The sequence below is a fragment of the Dermochelys coriacea genome, chromosome 3 (assembly GCF_009764565.3).
Source record: "Dermochelys coriacea isolate rDerCor1 chromosome 3, rDerCor1.pri.v4, whole genome shotgun sequence".
Taxonomy (NCBI): Eukaryota; Metazoa; Chordata; order Testudines; family Dermochelyidae; genus Dermochelys; species Dermochelys coriacea.
Genome location: NC_050070.1, coordinates 139,237,233 through 139,260,848, shown reverse-complemented (window position 1 = coordinate 139,260,848; position 23,616 = coordinate 139,237,233). Strand labels below are relative to the sequence as shown.

The window sequence follows — 23,616 nt, the reverse complement described above, 5'->3', positions numbered from 1 at the left end:
GATTTCAATTACAACACAGAATACAAAGTGCACAGTGCTCACTTTATATTATTATTTTTGATTACAAATATATGCACTGTAAAAATGATAAACAAAAGACATAGTATTTTTCAATTTACCTCATACAAGTACTGAATGCAATCTCTTTATCGTGAAAGTGTAACTTACAAACTCAAATTTTTTTTTTGGTGACATAACTGCACTCAAAAACAAAACAGTGTAAAACTTTACAGCCTACAAGTCCACTCAGTTCTTCCAATCACCAAGACAAACAAATTTGTTTACATTGATGGGAGATACTGCTGCCTGCTTATTATTTAAAATGCCACGTGAAAGTGAGAACAAGTGTTCACATGGCACTTTTGTAGCCGGAGTTGCAAGGTATTTACATGCCAGATGTGCTAAACATTCATATGCCCCTTCATGATTCATCCACCATTCCAGAGGACATGCTTCCATGCTGATGATACTCATTAAAAAAATAATGCATCAATTAAATTTGTGACTGTACTCCTTGCAGGGAGAATTGTACATCTCCTGCTCTGTCTTACCCTCATTCTGCATATATTTCATGTGATAGCAGTCTCAGATGATGACCCATCACATGTTCATTTTAAGAACACTTTCACAGCAGATTTGACAAATCATAAAGAAGGTACCAATGTGAATTCCTAAAAATAGCTACAGCACTCGACCTATGGTTTAAGAATCTGAAGTGCCGTCCACAATATGAAAGGGACGAGGTGTGGAGCATGCTTTTAGAAGTCTTAAAAGAACAACACTCTGATGAAGAAACTACAGAACCCAAACCACCAAAAAAGAAAATCAACCTTCTGCTGGTGGCATCTGAAAATGAACATGCATCAGTCCACATTCTTTGGATCATTATCAAGTAGAACCCATCATCAGCATGGAAGCATGTCCTCTAGAATGGTGGTTGAAGCATGAAGGGACATGTAAATCTTTCGCGCATCTGGCACATAAATGTCTTGCAATATCAGATACAACAGTGCCATGAAAATTCCTGTTCTCACTTTCAGGTGACATTGTGAACAAGAAGCAGCCAGCATTATCTCCTTCAAATTGTAACCAACCTTGTTTGTCTGAGTAATTGACTGACCGAGAAGTAGGACTGAGTGGACTTGTAGGCTCTAAAGTTTTACATTGTTTTATTTTTGAATGCAGGTTTTTTTAACATAATTCAACATTTGTAAGTCCTGCTTCATGATAAAGAGATTGTACTACAGTACTTGTATGAGGTGAATTGAAAAATAATTTTTTTGTTTTTATAGTGCAAATATTTGTAATAAAAATACATAAAAGTGAGCACTGTACCCTTTTATTATGTGTTGTAACTGAAATTAATATATTTGAAAATGTAGTAAACATCCAAAATATTTAAAAAAAGAGTATTCTATTGTTGTTTAACAGCACGATTAATTTTTAATCTATTCTGTCTATTTTTTTTTATTTATTCGTTATTAGGATTTCAGTCAAAGGTGGGTTCTAAGCACATAAACTGGCCTGTGAAAATATAGCTTGTAGTAAATGGTAATACCACTGAATGTGGCACATTAGTACAATACAATATTGTACAATTGGTACAATAAAGCCAATATACTTTGCCAAACCAATCCACATTTTAAAATCCAAATATGCATATGTATATTTTATCTATTTATTCACGTATTCCTAATAAATTTCAGAACCCACTGTTGTCATTACACTAGTTGCCTCTTCCTTGGGGGACTGGAAAGGAATTTTTCCCACACTGCCAGACCGGCCAAAGTGGAGTATGTTTTTTTCCTTCCCAAAGCAGATCTGGGACCTTGAGAGGAGGTGGAATGGAGGGAGTAGGCTATAATATTACAACTTAGTATGTAAAACTTGGGCAGATGTCCAGCGTGGGTACTCAGTATCGAAGGGATACAGTAGTCAGATAAAAAGGACTGGAAAAGGATTTGAAGGAAAGCATCCTTTAAGGAAACCTTTGGGCAGCGAGGGCTTGGGTCTCCTACATTTCATCAGGGGAGATGACCCCCTCCTTTAATATCCCCCTTTTTCTCCTTATGCAAGGAAAGGGTGATGGCAGTGGGGTAATTAGTACCTGGCTGGGTATTATTTGGAAATGTAAAGAAAGGATAATGACCTGCACTGTACAATTTGTTGGGTACTCCCAGATATTTTAAGTGAATAAAGGAGAGGCCTAATGAAACCACATCAACTGCCTCCTGTTGTTCTTCTGGCATTACCAGACAATGATACTATAAAACACATGCACTTTGTTCCCCAAAAAACACACTGTATATGTGAAATATGATATTATTTATGCCAGGGCAGACGTAATTGTACATGTGTATATAGGTGCATTTGAATCCTTTTTATTCAGTTTTTAAAATGTGGATTCAGCCAAAAAGCAAAGGGCAGTGCGATGTTTTTAATTTTACTAAGGCAACAGCTTGATGATTCATATGCTCCACAAACCCTAATCAATAATCATGCTTTTGCTTTCATTTAAACTGTACAACTTATGCTATGGATTTTAGAGGTAATAAGTTCATTGAAGCAGTCTGAATAATAACAGATATGTTATTGAAACAGCTTTTGTTTGCTTGTTTATTAAATATCAGCACAAGAACAATTTTAGCATTTTGAAACTTTTTTCATTTCAAAAATACAAATTGGACTATTTTAGGAATGAAAGTCAAGCACTGAAAGTAGATGTAATTGATTTTTTCACAGCTTATTTATCTCTCTTTCTCTCTCACTCAGACCAGCTGCTGGTTTATGGATGGAAGAGATCCTTATTTTTCTTTCTGATCGTATCTATACATTCTTATACTAGACAGCAGAATTCAGTCACCCAAAGGGCCCACCACACTGAGCAAAGCAAATGCTACTCTGTTCCAGAGAATGACAAACAATTTATTACCTTATATACGTGACTAAGAAGAGAAAACATGAAAAAAAGAAAACGGGTGGGGGAAAAGATTTCTCGTTATTAACAATCTGCTGAAATCCCTTTCAGGCTTATCTACAAGTATTGAGGATTATCTACTCCTAATGCAACACTAGATATAATAAAGAAAACACAGTGTCCTGTTTCAGCACTTATACAAAGGGAAATTGCTGGTGTTTAAGCTGAAATAAAAGCATTTACAATATATCTACTGCTGCATCAACTTTATATAGACAAAGCCCTTTTATTTATGGAATTCATAGGTCCACTGCCTGTAAGTATGGTACTCACAGTATCATTCAATAGAAACCTACCATAACTTCTCCCCTGGCAACAGGATGGACACTGCAGCTACTCTATTAAGTTTTCTATACTAAAAACAATACTCTGTTTCAGAGTAGCAGCCGTGTTAGTCTGTATTCGCAAAAAGAAAAGGAGTACTTGTGGTGAAAAGTAGTACTTACGGTGTGTATGATAAAACCCATTGTTTCATGTTCTCTGTGTGTGTATATAAATCACCCCACTGTATTTTCCACCGAATGCATCCGATGAAGTGAGCTGTAGCCCACGAAAGCTTATGCTCAAATAAATTTGTTAGTCTCTAAGGTGCCACAAGTATTCCTTTTCTTTTTAAAAACAATACTAGGAGACAAGGAACAGGCCAGTCCTTGCTTACAGACAGCCCCCCAGTCTGAAGCAAATAACCAGCAACCTCACACCACAACAGAACCACTAACCCAGGAACCTATTCTTGCAACAAAGCCCGTTGCCAACTCTGTCCACATATCAGGGGACACCATCATAGGGCCTAATCACATCAGCCACACTATCAGAGGCTCGTTCACCTGCGCATCTACCAATGTGATATATGCCATCATGTGCCAGCAATGCCCCTCTGCCATGTACATTGGTCAAACTGGACAGTCTCTACGTAAAAGAATATATGGACACAAATCAGACGTCAAGAATTATAACATTCAAAAACCAGTTGGAGAACATTTCAATCTCTCCGGTCATTTGATTACAGACCTGAGAGTGGCTATTCTTCAACAAAAAACTTCAAAAACAGACTCCAATGAGAGACTGCTGAATTGGAATTAATTTGCAAACTGGATACAATTAATTTAGGCTTGAATAGAGACTGGGAATGGATGAGTCATTACACAAAGTAAAACCATTTCCCCATGTTATTTCTCCTCCTCACCCCACCGTTCCTCAGATATGCTTGTTAACTGCTAGAAATAAACTACCTTGCTTGTCACCATGAAAGGTTTTCCTCCTTTCCCCCCCGCTGCTGGTGATGGCTTATCTTAAGTGATCACTCTCCTTACAGTGTGTATGATAAACCCATTGTTTCATGTTCTCTGTGTGTGTATATCAATCTCCCCTCTGTATTTTCCACCAAATGCATCCGATGAAGTGAGCTGTAGCTCACGAAAGCTTATGCTCAAATAAATTTTTTAGTCTCTAAGGTGCCACAAGTACTCCTTTACTATTCATCATGTGGCTTCTACTAAATCTGACTGCTGGAGTAAGAAAAACTCATCCCATGTGAGACAACTGGACAATCAGTTCTCACCTCTACCTTTCCAGCTTTCACGACCTTGGATGAAACAGAGATGTTCTATCTGCCTATGATAGGAACCACAACTTGCCTGGTTGGTTGGTGGGGAAACTGACTTGATAAAACAAATAGTTAGAAGAGTAAGCTGAGAACTGTTTGGTTGCAATCTAGTTAAAATTTCCATTTAATAAAAGTGTTAAGAAAGAACAGCTGATATTTTTTAACTTGCAGTTTTCCTGCATGTTTAAGTAATAATGGGAGGTATTCACTATAGTTGTGGTTTTTAAGCAATAATACCAGAGCCCCCAAAAAGACCCTTAGGAAAGACTTAAATTAACCACAGTTAAATGAACCAATATCTAATGAACCCATAAACTACAACAAGTCTTGAGTGCAGAAGAACAAATAATCCACAGCAGTAATTTCTGTGTCCTCTTAGAAAGATAAGAACATGACACGGATGATACTCCCTCCAGCCCTGTTAGAGTCCACAAGAGAATTTAAAAAAAAAAACAAACTCATGAACAAAACGAGCTGAAATATAGGCATAGACTCTTAGGTTTCATCAGTGCCTATAAACCAGTAGACTGAGGCCAAGGGAATCTGAAGATTAAAGAAAGTATCAGAATCCCGCAGCCATCACTCTTTAGATTCAGATAAAAATTATTTCTTGCAATAGGGGTAATGGGAAGAGTCCCGTACTTCTAATCTCAGTCTGTTACCTATCCTGCACTAAAAAAAAGACTTTATTCTCTTAGGAGAGGGAAATATAAAAATTATTCTTGCAATAGGGGTAATGGGAAGAGTTCCCAGTATTTCTAATCTCAAAGTCTGTTACCATCAATTTATCCTGCACTAAAAAAAAGCACTTCTATTCTCTGTTAGGAGAGGGAATCTGACTTTGGTTCCAGTTAAGAGTAGTGAATAACTGGCTTGTGAAATGTTTCCTTTCATGAAATGGACAGTTTGTATTCACTCCGGCTTCATCTCTTGGGAAAAGTTGTGGTTTTGAAAGCATATGGTTTCAGGAGCTATTAATGAAGTAATAGAAAAAGAAACTAATTCCACTATTATCTTCCTAGCATACAATAGCAATCAACCGCAGTGAAGCAATGGTTTGTTTTTTCATTACATTTACTGCATTTATTTTAATTCCTTCGCAGGGGAAAAGAATAAAGATGAAAAAAACAATTAAAATGCCTGGTATTAATGAGATCAATATAAATAATTTGGACACGGAATCATAGCATTTGAGTACTAAAGCTGGAGGAGATACACTGTGAATAAAAATGTGGTAAGCATTTTCCTGTCCCGGTTGGAAAATCAACTTTCAGCAGAGAAATCAGCATTTACAAAAAAGCACACCTAAATCTTTCCATTGTTTCCAGAACTCCAATATAACCAATGCCATGATGTAACAGTTAGCTAGGAAAGTATTCTAGGTAATCACATACATTACTAGAGACCAGTCCTGCAAAAATGGTCATGTGGATACCCATTATACTTTATGAGTAAATATAATGGTATATATTTAGTTATCTAAGCCATTACCTAGTCCATTCTCTAGCAAGTTGCGAAGGACTGGGCTTCTGAGCCCTGATCTGGATCAGACCAAAGTCAGTGCCAAAACTTTGATGGTGGCATTTGATCCTAATTAGCACAACCAAGGGTCCCACTTTGCTAGTTATGGACTTAATCCTGCATACCTTACACAGGCAATAGTACCGCTGAAATCTGAATGCCCAGGGTTCAGTACAGATATTTTACAGCATATATATATGCTTGTCATAAGTCAACAAAAAAGCACACAATGGTGGTGAATCACCACCAACATAAGTTGGTCCAATAAAAGATATTACCTCACCCACCTAGTCTGTAATATCCTGGGACTGACTTGGCTACAAATACCACATACCTGGTAAAAAGTGACCAGCAAAAACAAGAGCAGGAAAAAAGAAAATCTCCCCAAGTCTCTGTAAAGAAATCCAGCCAAAATCCAGTCTCTATGTGGGAACTTGTATTAAAATATTCATCTTACTACTTGTACTGGTTCTGCAGATATTCGTCAGAGAGAGAGAGAGCGAGGAGAGCGAGAGAGCGGTGGTGATGAAATGCTGGTACTGCAGGCTTTTTAAAATAAAAAATAAAGATTATTAGCAGACCTCCCATAAAAAGTCTAGATTCCAAGTCAAAATGAAGAGAGTAAAGGATTAAACACTTTCCAAAAAGCATCTGAATTGTTTGTGTAAGCATGGCACATTCAAACAAATCAGATGCAGGTATCATTCCTTTCACTTTGGGTTCTGGAATGAACCCACTAGAATTATGCCAGGAATGCTGTGGATGCCTCCTTGTTATCTGTAGGCCGCATAAAGAAAATGGTGGCACAGCAGTGAATTACTATATTCTGCAATCTGCCTTCTCTAAAGAGTGGTGTGTAATTATGCCACTTCAGGAATAGCACAGAGAAGGAATCATGCCTCAGAGAAGCATAATTCCTCCTTTGCTCCCAGGGATGTAATAATTTGCCAGTGATCCCTTATCAGTGGGGCATTATTACCCCCGCCTTCATGCATGTTCAAGAGTAGAGTCCCTGCTTGATGGGTGAGGAAAAGGGAAAAATTACAACTGGAGCATTTGCTTATCCTTGTGTGTTTAGGCCTATGGCCTAGGGAGGTTGTGCAGGGGCCTACTCTTAACCCTTACCAATTCCGCCTTGTGCAGGAATGTAGATTGGGCCATGAGCTGGCCATTAGTTAATATTGTTGATGTGTGGGCAAAAATAGAATCTATTCCCCCCTCATAAGTATTTTGGCTCTCCAACAAAAACAGAAGTAAAATATATATTTTTTAAAAAATATATTTTTATCACTAACGTAACCAGACAAGGACCAGATCTTCTGAGTGAAAAAAGGACATACTGATGTCATCATTTTTCAGAAAGGCATTGCATTTTATGAACTTGGGGTTTATAGTCATAGAATTTGGAAGGCTTTGAACCTTTTATTATACAAGGCCAGATTCTGATCTCTTTTACAACAGTGTAAAAAAGTGGAGTAATGCTGATTCAAAGGAGCTGTTCCACTTTTCGAATGGTGCAACAGATATTAGAACCAGGGCTTTGGCGCTAAACTCAGTTTAACTTTAACTTTGAAGGCCTCATCCTTCAGTTGTAACTAAGGAAAAAAGTGCCACTGATTTTGCATTGAAGCTTTGCATGCAAATCTGCATGATTTGCAGGGACTGCAGGTCATTGTTCCTTCAGAGTACGTCAACAAATAAAATGCTACAATGGCACAGCGACAGTGTGAAGCAGCACTGCCCTAGCATATCAGTACATACACTCACTACAACAACAGGGCAGGTTGTCCTGTCACTGCAGTTAATCCACCTCCTTGAGAGTTGGTAGCACTGTAGACACTAGAAGTTACACTGGAATATCGACATCTCTTGGGGTTTGGATTCTTCAGACTCCTGAGAGATATAGCTATCAGTGGAGGTTTATAGACATCGTTCTGAAAAGTTTGTCAGGATATCAAAATGAAGAGATGTCAGCAGCATTACAAACTCATAAAATCAGACTTCATTTATTGGGCAACTTCAATCAATAAAACACATGAATGTTACAAATCTATATCTATCACATTTCCCAGATTCTCAAAGGAGTTAAGCATAGCCATCAGTTTCAAATATTTGGTTTTATAACTAATCCCAGAACTATTGTAAATTTCAGTTAGAACAGATTTGAAGGATATTTTAAAAAGTAACTGTATTCCTTTCATCTTTGTCTCTCTATTGCTTCCCCTTTCATGTTGCTATCATTCTTCCTTCTTTGCTCTCTTGGCTTGATTGATTTACGGACAATTCCATACAGAGGTAAAGATGGACGTCAGACCATTTAAAGAAAAAGGCTCTTTTGAGTTAAATACCTATTTTGATAAAGGTTGTGAATGTGTGAAATAACATAAAAAGTCTAAAAGTTTTCAAAAAAACAGCAAGGGATGGGGAAAAAAAAGAGACACATTTGATTTTAGATTACTTTCCTGAAGACCTGAGAATATGTATGAAATCATTTAAATCCATTAATAACTTGGCATTAAGTATTAATTGTTAAGACCAAGCTTCACAAAGCTTTTTTCATAAAAGTAAGTTATAAAGACACTATACAAAATTCAATAACTTATTTTGTTTGACAGCATGCTTCTTAGTTCAAAATGGTGCCCAAAGGGGGAAAAAGTTTTAAAAGAGTGAATTACATAAATTACCTTATCAGTACCTAAGTTACACTGGAAAAATTGCTTTAATTAACCGCATGATTTAGGCCCCAAGCATCCCAGCATTTCTAGTAAAATGGCTGCAGAATGAGATCAGGATGCTAAGAACAGTTGATTTTCACATTTACATGAAAATAGAGTTTTCCTTGACTATATTTATTGGCAATAGCAAAAGCATAAATGTCTCATTCATTGTAATTATCAAGAACTGAGTTGGAATATGAATAATGAGGAGTAACACTTATTAAACTTTTTTATATCACTGCAAATACATCAAAAATGTTATAAGACTGACTTATGTATATGTAATATATACTAAAAGTCCCTAAGAGAAATGGATCACCAAATTATTTTAAATTTCTGTGTTATTTTATTTGACAGTATAAATTATTTTAGTCTCATCTTCAATAGACAGAGATGATTGAGGCAGGATGTTTGGGGTACAGGAATTTGATCATTAAAAGGTGTCTAGGAAAAACTAATTGACTTCACCTTTCAAAAAAACATATTGCATGCTCAACATTTTTATCTTAATTATGTTCAGAAGTTTGAACTTCTGATAGCTGCTATTTTGTATTGAGTATGCACAGACAAGGACTTGACTTACTGTTAGATCCTCATTGTTTTGCTTTGGACACATCTGTGCTTGTAATATACATCCAGAAAACTATGTTCTGAGAATGCAGTGTCAGTAAGTAAAATATAAATATATTAAAGTGTGCAGGGGGGAGATCCAAGATCACTGGAAGAGAGTGGAAAGAGTATTCCTTTGCATCTCTTATGTTTTAGCCCCATGCAGACAAACTGGGATGTATAGGCTTTAAGTGACTTGACAAAGGTTACATAGCAAGCTATTAGCAGAGTCGGAATTAGAATTGAAAAGTTTCTGATTTACAGACTTGTGCTCTCTTCAGTAGACAACACTGCCTCTCATTCTATGCAATAATGTGAAGTGTAAATATGTCATATTTGCATCTCATTGTTTTTAAAATAATACTGGATTCCAAAATAAGTGATAATTTTTCCTCTGAGAATTACTTATTCACATCTTTTTCCTGGGCCCGTTAAAATAAAATACGAATTAAAATAGCGTTATCAATAAATTGGTTATATATTTCAACAGCTTTATAAGTGGGCTTAGGTGTAACTGAAAAGGTCTGAATAAGTGGATTTGGTAGAGCCAGAAAATCATTCGCATATGAAAGATAATGTCCCACTACTGTAAAAAGTGCCAAAAATCTGTATTCAATAACTCAGAAATCCTTCAGATACACAGTATTATGTTCTCTGACTACCTATTGTATGGGTATTGACATTTGGGAAGATTAATTTTAGCATTTAGAGAGTTTTAAATATCCCGTATTAAAGGCAGCATATAATTTCATAAATTTAAATTTTGGCTTTCTCTTTGCCCATAAAAAGCAATACAAGTTTAATTTTAGTGCTGTAATCTTTGGTTATAACTAGAGATATTATTTGAAATTTCTAATTAAATTGTCTTTATTGTATATATCCACTTTAATTGTGCTCTGAATTTTCTAAGTTAAAGGACAAGTGAGTTTATCAGCTAATGTGAGTTAATCTCAAAAATGGGCTAAGAACTTGGCTTCCTTTCTATTTTCTTACCTTTCATTTGTTTATTTTATAGACAGGGTGAATAAAATTGTGATACTTATGAGGTATATAAAAACAGACAAACATATGGAGAACAAGGGATGTATGGAGTTGTCATTAGAGCTGATGGGAACATTTCATTTTGCTGAAGCTTAAACATTTCATGGAGACATATCAGTTTCTAGAGGGAGTGAAAAAGAAATGCACACTCTATAAACTGCTAACTACAGCACTGGCCTGGAATGTCTGAGACCCAGATTTGAGTCCCTGCTTTGTCTGGATCAGAGTGATCTGGGATGAAAAACCCTGCTATGTCAAGCAGAGCAGGGACTTGTACCTGGGTCTTTCACAAGCAAGTATACTAAGCATCAGACTATTGAGTGGATCACATGCACACCCTGAATTGAAAAGCTCCAGTTTCGATTTGAAATGGACATTCGGGTATATTTTTTTTTGCAAAGCTGTTCAGAAAGTTTTGATTGTGTTCCAATGTGGAATGAAAACAAACTTTCAAACCTTGAAAGTTGCCATGAAATGGAATAATTGCCCTCCAGTCAGATCTAGCTGTCACAGCGGGAAGTTACATGTTTATTTATGTGAAGATTCAATGGATAGGCAGGTAGGTACTTATTACAGGAATCAAGGAAGTTCTACCATAAATGGATCATAGGACACATTATAGAGTAGTGAGTAGCACAGCTTCTATCAGTATGTAACACCCCAAAAAAATATGAACTTCATTCAATACACTGTCATTGGAAACATATGGTGTATGGTGGTCCCAGAGAACAAATTACAAGGTTCTTCTGCAAGCTCTGATTTTGAAATATTAAAAGTTTCTGCTTAGCTGGAAAAAAAGGCTCTTTAAACCCTGCCTACCCTGGGATGTAAGGGGTTAAGAAATATAGGGTCATTACAGAATCCATAGGTACAGCAAACTTTGGAAATAATGATACCATATGTGGGAGCAGTATCTTAAAGTCTGATCATGCTAAGAGTCCTACTAACCATCTGCTGCTGATGCTGGATTCAATAGTATTTCTGCTCTCAGAATATCTTCTGGCTCCTGATTCTTGCTGCACTGTCTCCAGTTACAAATAAAATAATTCAATAACCCAAATATGTTTATACAACACCACCACAATATTAAATCTTAGGGAAACAAACTAACTAACAAAGAAAAAAAGGCAATGTTTGGGCCAAATTCAGCTTTAATCCAGATCCAGTTTGACTAAATTATTGGTTCCGTTTTTTTGTTTTCTTAATAAAAATGTAGTAATGTTACATAAATACATGTGGGTTACTGACTTCTTAATTTGCAGCTTGAGGTAGGAGTGCAGCAGGAATCAGTAGGGCAAAAGTTATTTTACATAACAGTTTGTTTAAGGCTACAGCTTTCCCTTATTTGCACCCAAGGGGAAATATACAAGCATTTTATTCCTAGTTAATCAGTGCAGTTGGACTGTCCAATATGTATATTCCCCAAAGACTGACTTTCTATAACAGAAGTTTATTCACTATCAGCAGCTGCTTTGGTGTTGCAAGGTAACCAAGTTGTATTGCTCATCAAATTTAGATCTCTTATACAAAGTATGGCTCTAAAAGAACTGAGATTGTTGGGATAGAGTTAGATTGGGGCAGGTTTTCAAAAAATCCTAGGCACACAAAAAGGCCAAATAAACCAAGGGCAGACAGACTGTTGGTCTAAAAAGGACCCTGCATTATTTTTTCCCTCAGTCTGAAGCTGAATGCAAGAATAGTTTTATTAACTTCAGGCCGGATTGTCTCTGACCACAGCATGGCTGTGCAGAGGTAGGTGTGGAGTGCCAGGAGACTTCCTCTACCCACATGCAAGGACCAGCTACAATGTCAGTCTCTACAGCCGGGGAGCACACTGTTTGCTTTTCTCGTGCATGCTGGGAGTACACATTGTTCCACATAGGTTTGTGAGGGTGTGGTGAAGAGGTGGGGTAACAGCCTGGCTTGCCCCATCCCTCATATCAGACTTCACATCTGTCTAGACAGATGGAAACTGGTTGTACTATCCAAAGAAAGGCAGCTTGCATGCTCATGCACATTGTGAAACTGCCTTTGGAGTCACAATTTCTCTCAGAGCTCCCTCATGACGCAATGAAACTCTGCATCCCACCAACAGGCCCAGGGATTTTTGGTACAATCTGGCCCTACAAGTTTAGCACTAGAAAAGGAACATGGTTTATCCTTAGCCCTGGTGCAAGCCTCCTGCTGTCATCGGTGGGACATTCACTTTGGGCTGAAGAGAGACCCAAGCTGCATAGCCTCAAACCTGAGGCCACAAACCTGTGTAGCCTCAAACCTGCGGCCACTAATTAAAAGTCCAATCCAATTAAATGTTCTGGCTATATTCCTTGGACTTTTATTTTCAGGGAGAAGCCTGAGAAAAAATGTGTCATCCTCGTGGATCAAGGCTTCGAAAGTTTGAGGTTAATCGGCATCACTTAAAATCCCAAACGGACAACATCGTCATTGTCTGTATGGCCACATTGCTTTAAATTAAAAGGAAAAAAGTATATTACTACATTAAAGATTTTAAAGGAATGTTTGTTTTTCTTACATCTACTCTTAAGTTTAGCTATAGCATTTGGGATAAACTGAGCTATGTGAATATATTTAATTATTATTTTCTCTTCTACTGAACAGTAATTGGCAGTTTCTGATCCTCAGAAATGCCTTTTTGAATTGGTGAATACACATGGACTTTAGAATCAATGTGACAATGAACACATAGGTCCCATTCAATATTCCTCATGCAACTAAACTTGCATAAGCCCTCAGAGGTACATTTGTGAAGTGGTACTCATGGTTGTAGCAGCAAGACTGCAGTATGATGAGCTGTTAATGAAACAAACACTCCCATTGGCTCTAATGATAATTTGGTAGATAAAACTCCATAACACATTTTGAAAGCATAGGGACATGCTTTCACAGTGCTGTCTGTACTTGTATATTCTGAATTATGTACATTCTGAATGACTTTTCATGATGGAGTCAAATTTTCTTTTCATCTAACTGACTAGCAATATCATAGGAAGGTAAAATGGGTACCTGACAAACATTAGGTATACTTATTGGACAAATCACACATACATCCTTTTACTAGCGGATGCACCTTTCTTTAAATACTAGTGATATCAGCTATTAAAAATTGACAAAATTGATCCAATTTACCTCTAAACTCCAGTATTAGCACCCAACTGTGCCTAGCCTTCATTGGTGCAATGTCCACTGGGTGCAATTTACAGAAAGAACTGTAAATTATACTTCCTTTTGCCAGGACTCCCATTGTGCCTCAGGGCAGAGCACCCCAGGATAAACTGTTGTTTCTGCTTCCACCTTCCCCTGAAGTTCCCATCAGAGGAGAACAGTTTTCATTCCCCGCCCCATACCCCCCGAGTAGCTCCAAGGACAGAAGCACTGCAGGCAAGTGGTGAATCAGCACATTACCCAGAAGACCATACTGCCTTCCAAGACGGTACTGGCACCCTATGCTCATCCCAAGTGTCTGAAGCCTTATGGCTCTTTTGTGCTATAGCACCCACTTTCCTGCCAGCAGACTTTGCATCTCGGGCCATTCCCAGGCTCTGTTGATGTAGTAATGCATCTGGCCATCTCAAGTGGCAGTTGCAGAGGGCAGAATTGAGCCCTTAGTCTGACTGCTTTTGTGTTGCTTCCTTACTGTTGTTTTGTTGTTATCCAAGATGATGAACGTAAAGGTTGTTATAAAATCTGTGCTGTCATTAGAATTTGAGAACTAAATGCACAAGATTAAAGTTTACTACTCAAGTATTGCTCCCACAACTGCTTTTTCCATGCATCAAAGCTCTTGTACTTTTTTGTGTACCAACTTAAAAAAAAAACCTTCATAGAAACAATTGCAGTTAGGCAGAGCATGAACATGACACTAAAACACCTTATCCATAAGCACAAGTTCCTTTACAGCGAGAAGTGTATAGCTAGTTATTTATATGAGTTTTATTCTAAAGTTGGCTTAGTAAAAGTGTGGATTCTAAGAGAACCAACTGACTAGAAACTGAATAAGCACTACTTGACCATGTTATTCAATTATACTTCAACAGGAATACAGAAGTTGCTGGAGCAGATTAGATCACTGACCTATCAAAATCAATATTCTCCTTACTCAGTGACTAACACCAGATCTGTGGGAAATGCAGATGTTTTGGTTCACCCTGGAGTGTTAATGCATTTTCTTTTTTGGTTTTGATGAGTATCAAGTTTCTCCTAAAGTCCCAATACTGTCCTGAATAGTTTAAATATGTTATCTAAAACAAATTGTGAGTGCTACTGCAAATATAGTGAATGCACTTAAAAGTGCCACCAAATTGAATATTTTATTGGTTCTAGAGCTAACTGCTATCTTTAAAATGAGGAATTCTATCAGAAGTTAATCTAAACAAATCCAAAACTGGTGGGAACTTTGTAAGGGAGCCCACTGAAAACAATTTCAATCAAACTTTCAGCCTGAACTGAATGTATGTTATTATGGTGTATCCTTCTTTATTGCAGAGTTTCCCTCCCTTAATTCTATGGTTTGGGAGAATAATTCTTTAATATATAATTTCAACAGATAATGTTGACGTTATTTAAAAACATTTTCAGTTTTATCAATTTAAATTTTCATGCTTGCACAACATTTTCGGTTTAAGCACTTTCTAAAAACCCTATATTTTCACATTTAAGGGAAATTATGGCAGTATTAGACTATTTATTGACAGTAGATATTGAGATTCAAAAAGTTAAAGCACAAACTGTCAGCATCACATTCCAACATATATTAAGTAAATATCATAAACTCAAACTACAATGAATAAGAAAAATCCTGCTTGAGTACTTTGCCTATTTGTAAATTTCAATTTCTATCAATGGAAATATTTTTGTCAGTTTGTGTGTGTATGTTTACCAGCATTTACTGATATATATCTAACTCTTACAAACCTATCTATGTTTCATATAAAATCTTTTGAAGCACCCAAGGATGACTGTATATACATAGGATTTTTTTTTCAGATGCACACTTGTTAGAAATTCATCTAAGGTTGAAAATATCATTATTTTATAAAGATGCTAACAAGAGAACATAATTCTGCTGTATAGTCTAAAAACCTTTTATTCTACTACTCATAGACTCATAGATATTAAGGTCAGAAGGGACCATTATGATCATCTAGTCTGACATCCTGCACAATACAGCCCACAGAATCTCACACACCCACTCCTGCAATAAATCTCTCACCTATGTCTGAGCGATTGAAGTCCTCAAATCATGGTTTAAAGACTTCAAGGTGCAGAGAATACTCCAGCAAGTGACCTGTGCCCCATGCTACAGAGGAAGGCGAAAAACCCCCAGGGCCTCTTCCAATCTGCCCTGGAGGAAAATTCCTTCCCGACCCCAAATATGGCGATCAGCTAAACCCTGAGCATGTAGACAAGATTCACGAGCCAGATACCCAGGAAAGAATTCTCTGTAGTAACTCAGATCCCACCCCATCTAACATCCTATCACAGCCCATTGGGCCTATTTGCCATAAATAGTTAAAGATCAATTAATTGCCAAAATCATGTTATCCCATCATACCATCTCCTCCATAAACTTAATGAGTTTAATCTTGAAGCCAGATAAGTCTCTTGCCCCCACTGCTTCCCTTGGAAGGCTGTTCCAGAACTTCACTCCTCTGACGGTTAGCAACCTTTGTCTAATTTCAAGTCTAAACTTCCTGGTGGCCAGTTTATACCCATTTGTTTTTGTGTCCACATTGGTGCTGAGCTTAAATAATTCCTCTCCCTCTCCTGTATTTATCCCTCTGTTATATTTATAGAGAGCAATCATATCTCCCCTCAACCTTCTTTAATTAGGTTAAAGAAGCCAAGCTCCTTAAGTCTCCTTTCATAAGACAGATTTTCCATTCCTAGGATCACCCTAGTAGCCCTTCTCTGTATCTGTTCCAGTTTGAATTCATCCTTAAACATGGGAGACCAGAACTGCACACAGTATTCCAGATGAGGTCTCACCAGTGACTTGTATAACGTTACTAACACCTCCTTATCTCTACTGGAAATACATCGCCTGATGCATCCCAAGACCGCATTAGCTTTTTTCATGGCCATATCACATTGGCGGCTCATAGTCATCCTGTGGTCAACCAATACTCCAAGGTCCTTCTTCTTCTCTCTTACTTCTAATTGATCTGTCCCCAGCTTATAACTAAAATTCTTGTTATTAATCCATAAATGCATGACATTACACTTCTCACTATTCAATTTCATCCTATTACTATTACTCCAATTTACAAGGTTATCCAGATTCTCCTGTATAATATCCCGGTCCTTCTTTAAATTGTCAATACATCCCAGCTTTGTATCATCCGCAAACTTTATTAGCACATTCCCACTTTTTGTGCCGAGGTCATTAATAAAAAGATTACATATGATTGGTCCCAAAACCGATCCCTGAGGAACTCCACTGGTAACCTCCCTGTCAGCCTGTCAGTTCACCTTTCAGTATGACCCGCTGTAGTCTCCCCTTTAACCAATTCTTTATCCACCTTTCAGTTTTCATATTGATCCAGATCTTGTCCAATTTAACTAATAATTCCCCATGTGGAACCATATCAAATTCCTTACTGAAATCTAGGTAAATTAGATCCATTGCGTTTCCTTTGTCTAAAAAATCTGTTACTTTCTCAAAGAAGGAGATCAGCTTGGTTTGGCACGATCTACCTTTTGTAAAACCGTGTTGTATTTTGTCCCATGTACCATTGACCTCAATGTCCTTAACTATTTTCTCCTTCAAAACTGTTTCCAAGACCTTACATACTACAGATGTCAAACTAAGAGGCCTGTAGTTACCCGGATCACTTTTTTTCCCCCTTTCATAAAAATAGGAACTGTGTTAGCAATTCTCCAGCCATACAGTAGAACCCCTGAGTTTACTGATTCATTAAAAATTCTTGTTAATGGGCTTGCAATTTCATGTGCCAATTTCTTTAATATTCTTGGATGAAGATTATCTGGGCTCCCCATTTTGGTCCCATTAAGCTGTTCAAGTTTCACTTCTATCTTCTACCATTATCCCTAAGCTCCTCATTAAAGACTGAGGCATAGTATTGGTTTAGATATTAGGTCATGCCTAGATTATCCTTAACCTCCACTCCATCCTCAGTCTTTAGTGGTCCCACTTCTTCTTTCTTTGTTTTCTTCTTATTTATATGGCTATAGAACCTTTTACTATTGGTTTTAATTCCTTTTGCAAGGTACAACTCTACTTGACTTTTATCCTTTCTCACTTTATCCCTACATGTTCTGACCTCAATTAGGTAGCTTTCCTTGCTGATCCCTCCCATTTTCCACTCCCTGTATGCTTTTTCTCAATCACCTCTCTGAGATGCTTGCTCATCCACCTTGGTCTATAACACCTGCCTAGGCTTTTTTTCCACTTTCTTGGGATGCAGGCTTCCGATAGCTTCTGCAGCTTTGACTTGAAGTAATCCCAAGCCTTCTCTGCCTTTAGATCCATAAATTCTTCAGTCCAATCCACTTCCCTGACTAATTTCCTTAATTTTGAAAGTCAGCCCTTTCAAAATCAAAAACCCTAGTTGCAAATTTATTTTTGTTTATCCTTCCATTCAGTTTGAACTGAAGGTTCAAGGTTGTCCCCTACAACCATTTCTTCTATGAGGTCCTCACTACTCACCAAAACCAAATCTAAAATGGCATCCCCTCTTGTCGGTTCAGCAACTACTTGATGAAGGAATCCATCAGCTATCACATCTAGGAAAGTCTGAGCCCTATTATCATTACCAGCACTTGGCCTCCAGTCTATATCTGGGAAGTTAAAGTCTCCCATGATCATGCAGTTTCCATTAGTATTTACTTCATTAAAAACATTAAAAAGGGCTCTATCCACAACCAAATTAGATCCCGGGGGTCAATAGCACACCCCAAGCACTATCGTAGGAGAGGCTTTACTAGTTATCTTCCCCAATGTGATTTTTGCCCAGACGGATTCTGTCTTATCCATTGAATCGCTTCTTATTTCTTTACATTCTACCTCATCATTGATTTACAATGCTACTCCACCACCTTTACCTTTATTTCTGTTTTTCCTAAGCAGCACATACCCTTCAATACCTGTAGTCCAGTCATGACTACTATTCCACCATGTTTCTGTTATCCCTATAATATCTGGTTTCACTTCCTGCACCAGTACCTCTAGTTCCTCCATTTTGTTACCTGGGCTCCTCACATTGGTGTACAAACATCTTAATTTTTGCTGTTTGGCCTCGCTCACATTCTTTACCTGATTAGGCACGGACATTCTACAGCCAGTATAACCTATTAGACTGGTATCCACACTGCCCTTCCTCCTTTTGTCCATTCTCCTACCCACGGCTGTATCCTTTCTTATTTTGTTTTCTTCCCTCTCTGGTGTGGAGATTACCTGGACATCTCCCAACCATCTCCCCCAAATTCCTAGTTTAAAGATCTCTTAATCAGTTGTGCCAGCCTGAATCCTAAAAGTCTATTTCCTTCCCTACTCAGATGAAATCCATCCCGAGAGAACTGTCCTCTGTCCATGAATGCCTCCCAGTGGCCATACATCCCCAAGCCCTCCTTATAGCACCACTGCCTGAGCCATCTGTTGATAGTCATAATCTTGTCACACCTTTGTTGCCCTTCTCTAGGAACAGGCAGAATCCCACTGAAGATCACCTGAGCCTCTATTTCCTTAAGCGTCTTCCCCAACCTGGCATAGTGTTCCTTGATACGTTCCAGCAAGAATCTACCGGTATCATTTCTTCCCACATGAAGAATCATCAGTGGATCCTTTCCTGCTCCCTTTAGGATCCTTTTCAACCTCAGGCCCACATCCTCTATTTTAGCACCTGGAAGACAGCACACCATTCTATTCTCTCTATCAGCTCTGGTTACAGGCCTGGCCATTCTACTACTGACAGGGCTAATAGCTTTAATTAGTGATTGGTAGCAAATTATACCTAAATAAATGATCCATGCAAATAAGTGGAGGTGAAATCCTTGTTATATTGGTATCCGTTATTAAGTTTGGACCTGGATCTAGAATTTATGTTTTGGGCCCATCTCTGCTTACTGTGAAGTTGAATGAAGTATGTGTATGGTTCAAATCATACTGTCTTTCATGGATTGTGGGGGTGGGGGTTTCTGACATTTCCTTACTCTTTCCCCTCCCAAGTCATCTGCGCATAAGACAAATGTTTAATCCAGCTGGGCCCTAGCCCTTAATCTGTCTGGGCACTAGCATGAGGATGGGGCTCTAAAATAACTGAATTTATTCTTTAGGTAAAGGTGCTATGATCTGGGATCAGAAATTGTAGAAATACCATTTAACTGACCAACAAAAATGGGAAAAAAAATCAGACCGGAAAATTATAATCAGAAAAAAACAACCACATACAATGGGCTAAATTCACTGCTACTGTAAGTAGGCCAGTTCTGTTTAAATATGTGGAGATGTGTCCTCTTTTGAATTGTACCTGCTCAAGAAGTGAATTTGTCCCTCTGCGTACCTGTACAGATAGGAGCTGACAAAAACTCTAAAACAATTCCATTTTGAATAAAATGAGTCTAATGGGCATAGAGTAGATTGACAAGTGGTCAAGGAAAAGACATTAAAAGATTTCACTGATCTCTCTTTCCAATGGAAACAGTAAAGTAAAGTTAAAAAAAGTTTTATTCAGTTTCTCTTTCCCCTTCCCCCACCTCTCTCTCTCTCTCTCTCTCTCTCTCTCTCACGCACACACACACACACACACACCCCACATTCAGGTGAGGCTGAGTCACTGTGTGTAGGATAAGGAACAGAGGGGAAACCTGGGAACATGAAATCACTGTCTCTTGTGTTGCTGTTAATGATATAGCTGAAGTAATTGTAATGATTAGGCTGAAGCTTCCCACTGTAAGAGAGAAAATGATACAAGGGCATGCAACAGTAGAAAGACAAAACATATTAGAAGAAAGCAGCAAGTTCCGGAGTTTACTATGCTGGGTGGTGTAGGAGAATTGGAGAATTCACTTTTAAAAGATACAAAGACAAGGCTAGTACAATACTGATGCCACGGGACATTTTGTTCAGACAGCCATGTGCAATCAACAATGCCAGCATACACCCGGACTGACACAGGTATGGTCCAGTCTTTCCCACAATCACTGAACAACAAAGTGACTGTAAATACAACTTTACATAATCAAGATGAGCTGGCCTGGCATATGTTCATGGATACTTCTGAGGTTGCAGTAGCATTACCTGCCTACAGGTAAAATTTCACTCAATGTGTCAGGAACGGGGAAGAGGAGGCTGCCTCGCTCTTCTCCTCCACCCCATCCCCCCCCATCCTCTTGTGATACAATGGCATATGTTAACACTGCAAGCCAGGCAGGTGTATAATTGCCAATATCGAATAGGAGGACAAAAGCAGGATATACACTGTGCTCAGGTAAAGGTCACAGATAAAGAATCCAGATGTCCTTGCAGGAGGATAAGTGCATATCTAAGTGGATCTGAATTCTTAAAGGCACCAATTTGCACAGAAAACTTGCTATTCTATTTAATATGCCTACACCACAAAGATGAATGCAAATGGAGTGAGTGGGAACAATGGACATGACTGCTTAGAAATTTCTTTTGGGAAAATTCTGCTCACAGTTATACCAATGCAGTACTGTAAAAGTCAATGGTCTTGCCCTGTTGTAATAGAGAAGAACTGTGCCTTGAGTGGCCATAGCTATATGGATTTTGATTTTACACCAATCATATCTTTGAACATTTCCCCAATAAAGTAAAGGGCACAGTCCTAAAACTTGGCAGATTAAAAGGGCTCAAGAATGTTATGAAAGCACAGCAGACTTAGCCTATGATGAGAGATCAAGATAGCTTGGCCAAGACTGAAGCTGGAGAAAGATACTATTTCACCCTAAGCCCTCACAAATGGGCTGTGAATTTGCCTTAGATTGAATGAGAAGCAGATACAGTAACTATGGTGAGCCTGTCAAAAGGTATAAGAGATAAGGATGTGAACATGAATGTACACTACCAGAGCTAGACATGATAACATAACTAATAAAACAAACATTATACTGCAGGAATCCAAGTTTATTAGTAATGACCTACACAAAATGTGAAATGTGTCTACACTCTTGGATTCTCTGACAGTACGCTAATAGAAATGATACCTTGTTCGCTCTTCAGATCAGAGAACCATGTAAAGAAATTGACCTGTTCTCTCTGAAAGTGAGGCTGCTTTCAGAAACACAAGGGCATTCCCAAGCACACATCTAAATATAATCAGAATTATTTCCCAATGTTTCCTCCTTTAATTTTTAAGTTTTGTTTAATGAGGATTTAGTTAGCATTTTTTCCTGACTAAGCATTTTTAGCAAATTAAGGGATTCTTTTAATGCTCTGAACTTTCTTACTGGATCTACAATATTTCAAAGTAATATCTCAGCTACACTTCTGCAATACTATTATACCCAGACGATGCCCTCATTAACACTGGTGCAAACATACAAAGGCTATATCTACATGTCCAGCTGTGAGGTGAGGGAGGACTGTGTGATTCCCAGCTTAAGAAGACATACTCTGTGAGAACTAGTGCACCAAAAACAGTAGTATAGCAATGGTATCATTGGCAGGGGTGAGCAGCTGCACAGGCTAGCCACTCTGAGTAGAAACCTGCTTGGACCCTGTGGGTACATACTCAGAGCTGCTAACCCATACTGCAATTCACTGCTACCCATGCAACCGCTATTCTTAGTGCATTAGCTTGATGAGAGCCAGCTCAGACATGCCTATTTGAACTGAGAATCACACCCCTAGCTGCAAGTCTAGAGACAGCCTTAATGTTAATGGCATTGCACAGATGTAACTGAGGGCATCATCTGAAGACAACGGATTGCACAGGTGTGTCTGAGGGAATCATTTAGTCTGCAGAGCCTCTATTATTAATGGTGAAGAAGCATGAGAGGGAAAGAGCTCCTCTTGACAGTCAGAGCCAAGGGTGAGTTTTCAAGAGCTGGTAGTTAGGGAAAAACAATCAAAACAAAACAAAACACATCTTTTGACTTTAAAACTGAATGCATGTGGTATAGAAATCAGAGAGACACAATGAATAGGGAGTCTTCCAATGCTACTTTACAAAGACACTTTTTAGGACATAATCATACTTCAAGAGATGGGAAACCAGAGGTAACCTTTGGCTAATTCAAGATGTGATATTGCCAGTCATAAAAACAACAAATAACTGTACTACTATGAATTTAAAATATTATTCACTCTGTTAAGTGGTTTATATGAACATCAAATAAGAAATAATTTAATAAAAAGGAAATTGCTTATCTGGAAAATAGAACAAGGGAATCACATCATTATGTGGCATGAAAGACTTAATTGAAAGGCAAGTGCCAGCCATACTTATTCCTCACTACATATGACCATACCGCTATCACGAAGATGACCTAATGCTTGGACAAGTTGAACTTATGGATGAAGAAAAGCTGGTTGAAGCTGAACATAAGCAAGACAGATGTGATGCTGGTGGGAAGAGGAAAGTATTTTGAAGAGTTTATAACCCTGGTGTAGTCTCTTTTGCATTAAGGTACACGCCAACATATTGGTGAATTTAGTCTATAGTTTAGGAGTTATCTTGGATTCCTCATTGATGCTAAGCTCTCACATAGCAGCATCCATGAACAACATTTTATACCATCTCCGTTGGCTAGGAGACTATGTCCCATCCTGGAAGATTTGACACATTTGTCACTGCTTGAGTGGACTACAGTAATGCAATATACCTGGGCATTCCATGCTAAGGAAACTCTCGCTATTGCCGAATGCTGCTTTGTGTCCACTCAGCAACACAGGCTGCTTTGAATACTTTTAATCTGTCCCCTAGCTCCTGAAATTAGCTCCCTATAGGATACTGAATCATGTTCAAGGTCTTGGTCCTCATCTTCAAGGCTCTTTCAATGACCTAGATCCAGGATATCTAAAAGATAAAACTAAATCTCTCACATGAGGACTGTGATCAACTATTTTGCTTCTCTTGCAAAACAGAACTTTCTACAATAAGAGAGGAGCTCAACAGTGCAGGAGACAAAGTTTTCTCAAGGGCATG

At 38.1% G+C, this 23,616-nt stretch overlaps 1 protein-coding gene and 1 long non-coding RNA gene across 4 annotated transcripts in view; both read right to left on the bottom strand.

The window, feature by feature from the left end:
* CHRM3 (cholinergic receptor muscarinic 3) overlaps positions 1 to 23,616 on the bottom strand; it is a 501,021-nt gene that overhangs the window by 169,590 nt on the left and 307,815 nt on the right. The window lies entirely within an intron of this gene.
* On the bottom strand, positions 6,192 to 17,696 carry LOC122459426. Its single transcript, XR_006280128.1, has 3 exons — positions 17,315 to 17,696; positions 16,499 to 16,504; positions 6,192 to 6,203 (listed from the first exon to the last, which is right to left on the bottom strand). It is a non-coding gene; the product is annotated as an uncharacterized LOC122459426 (long non-coding RNA).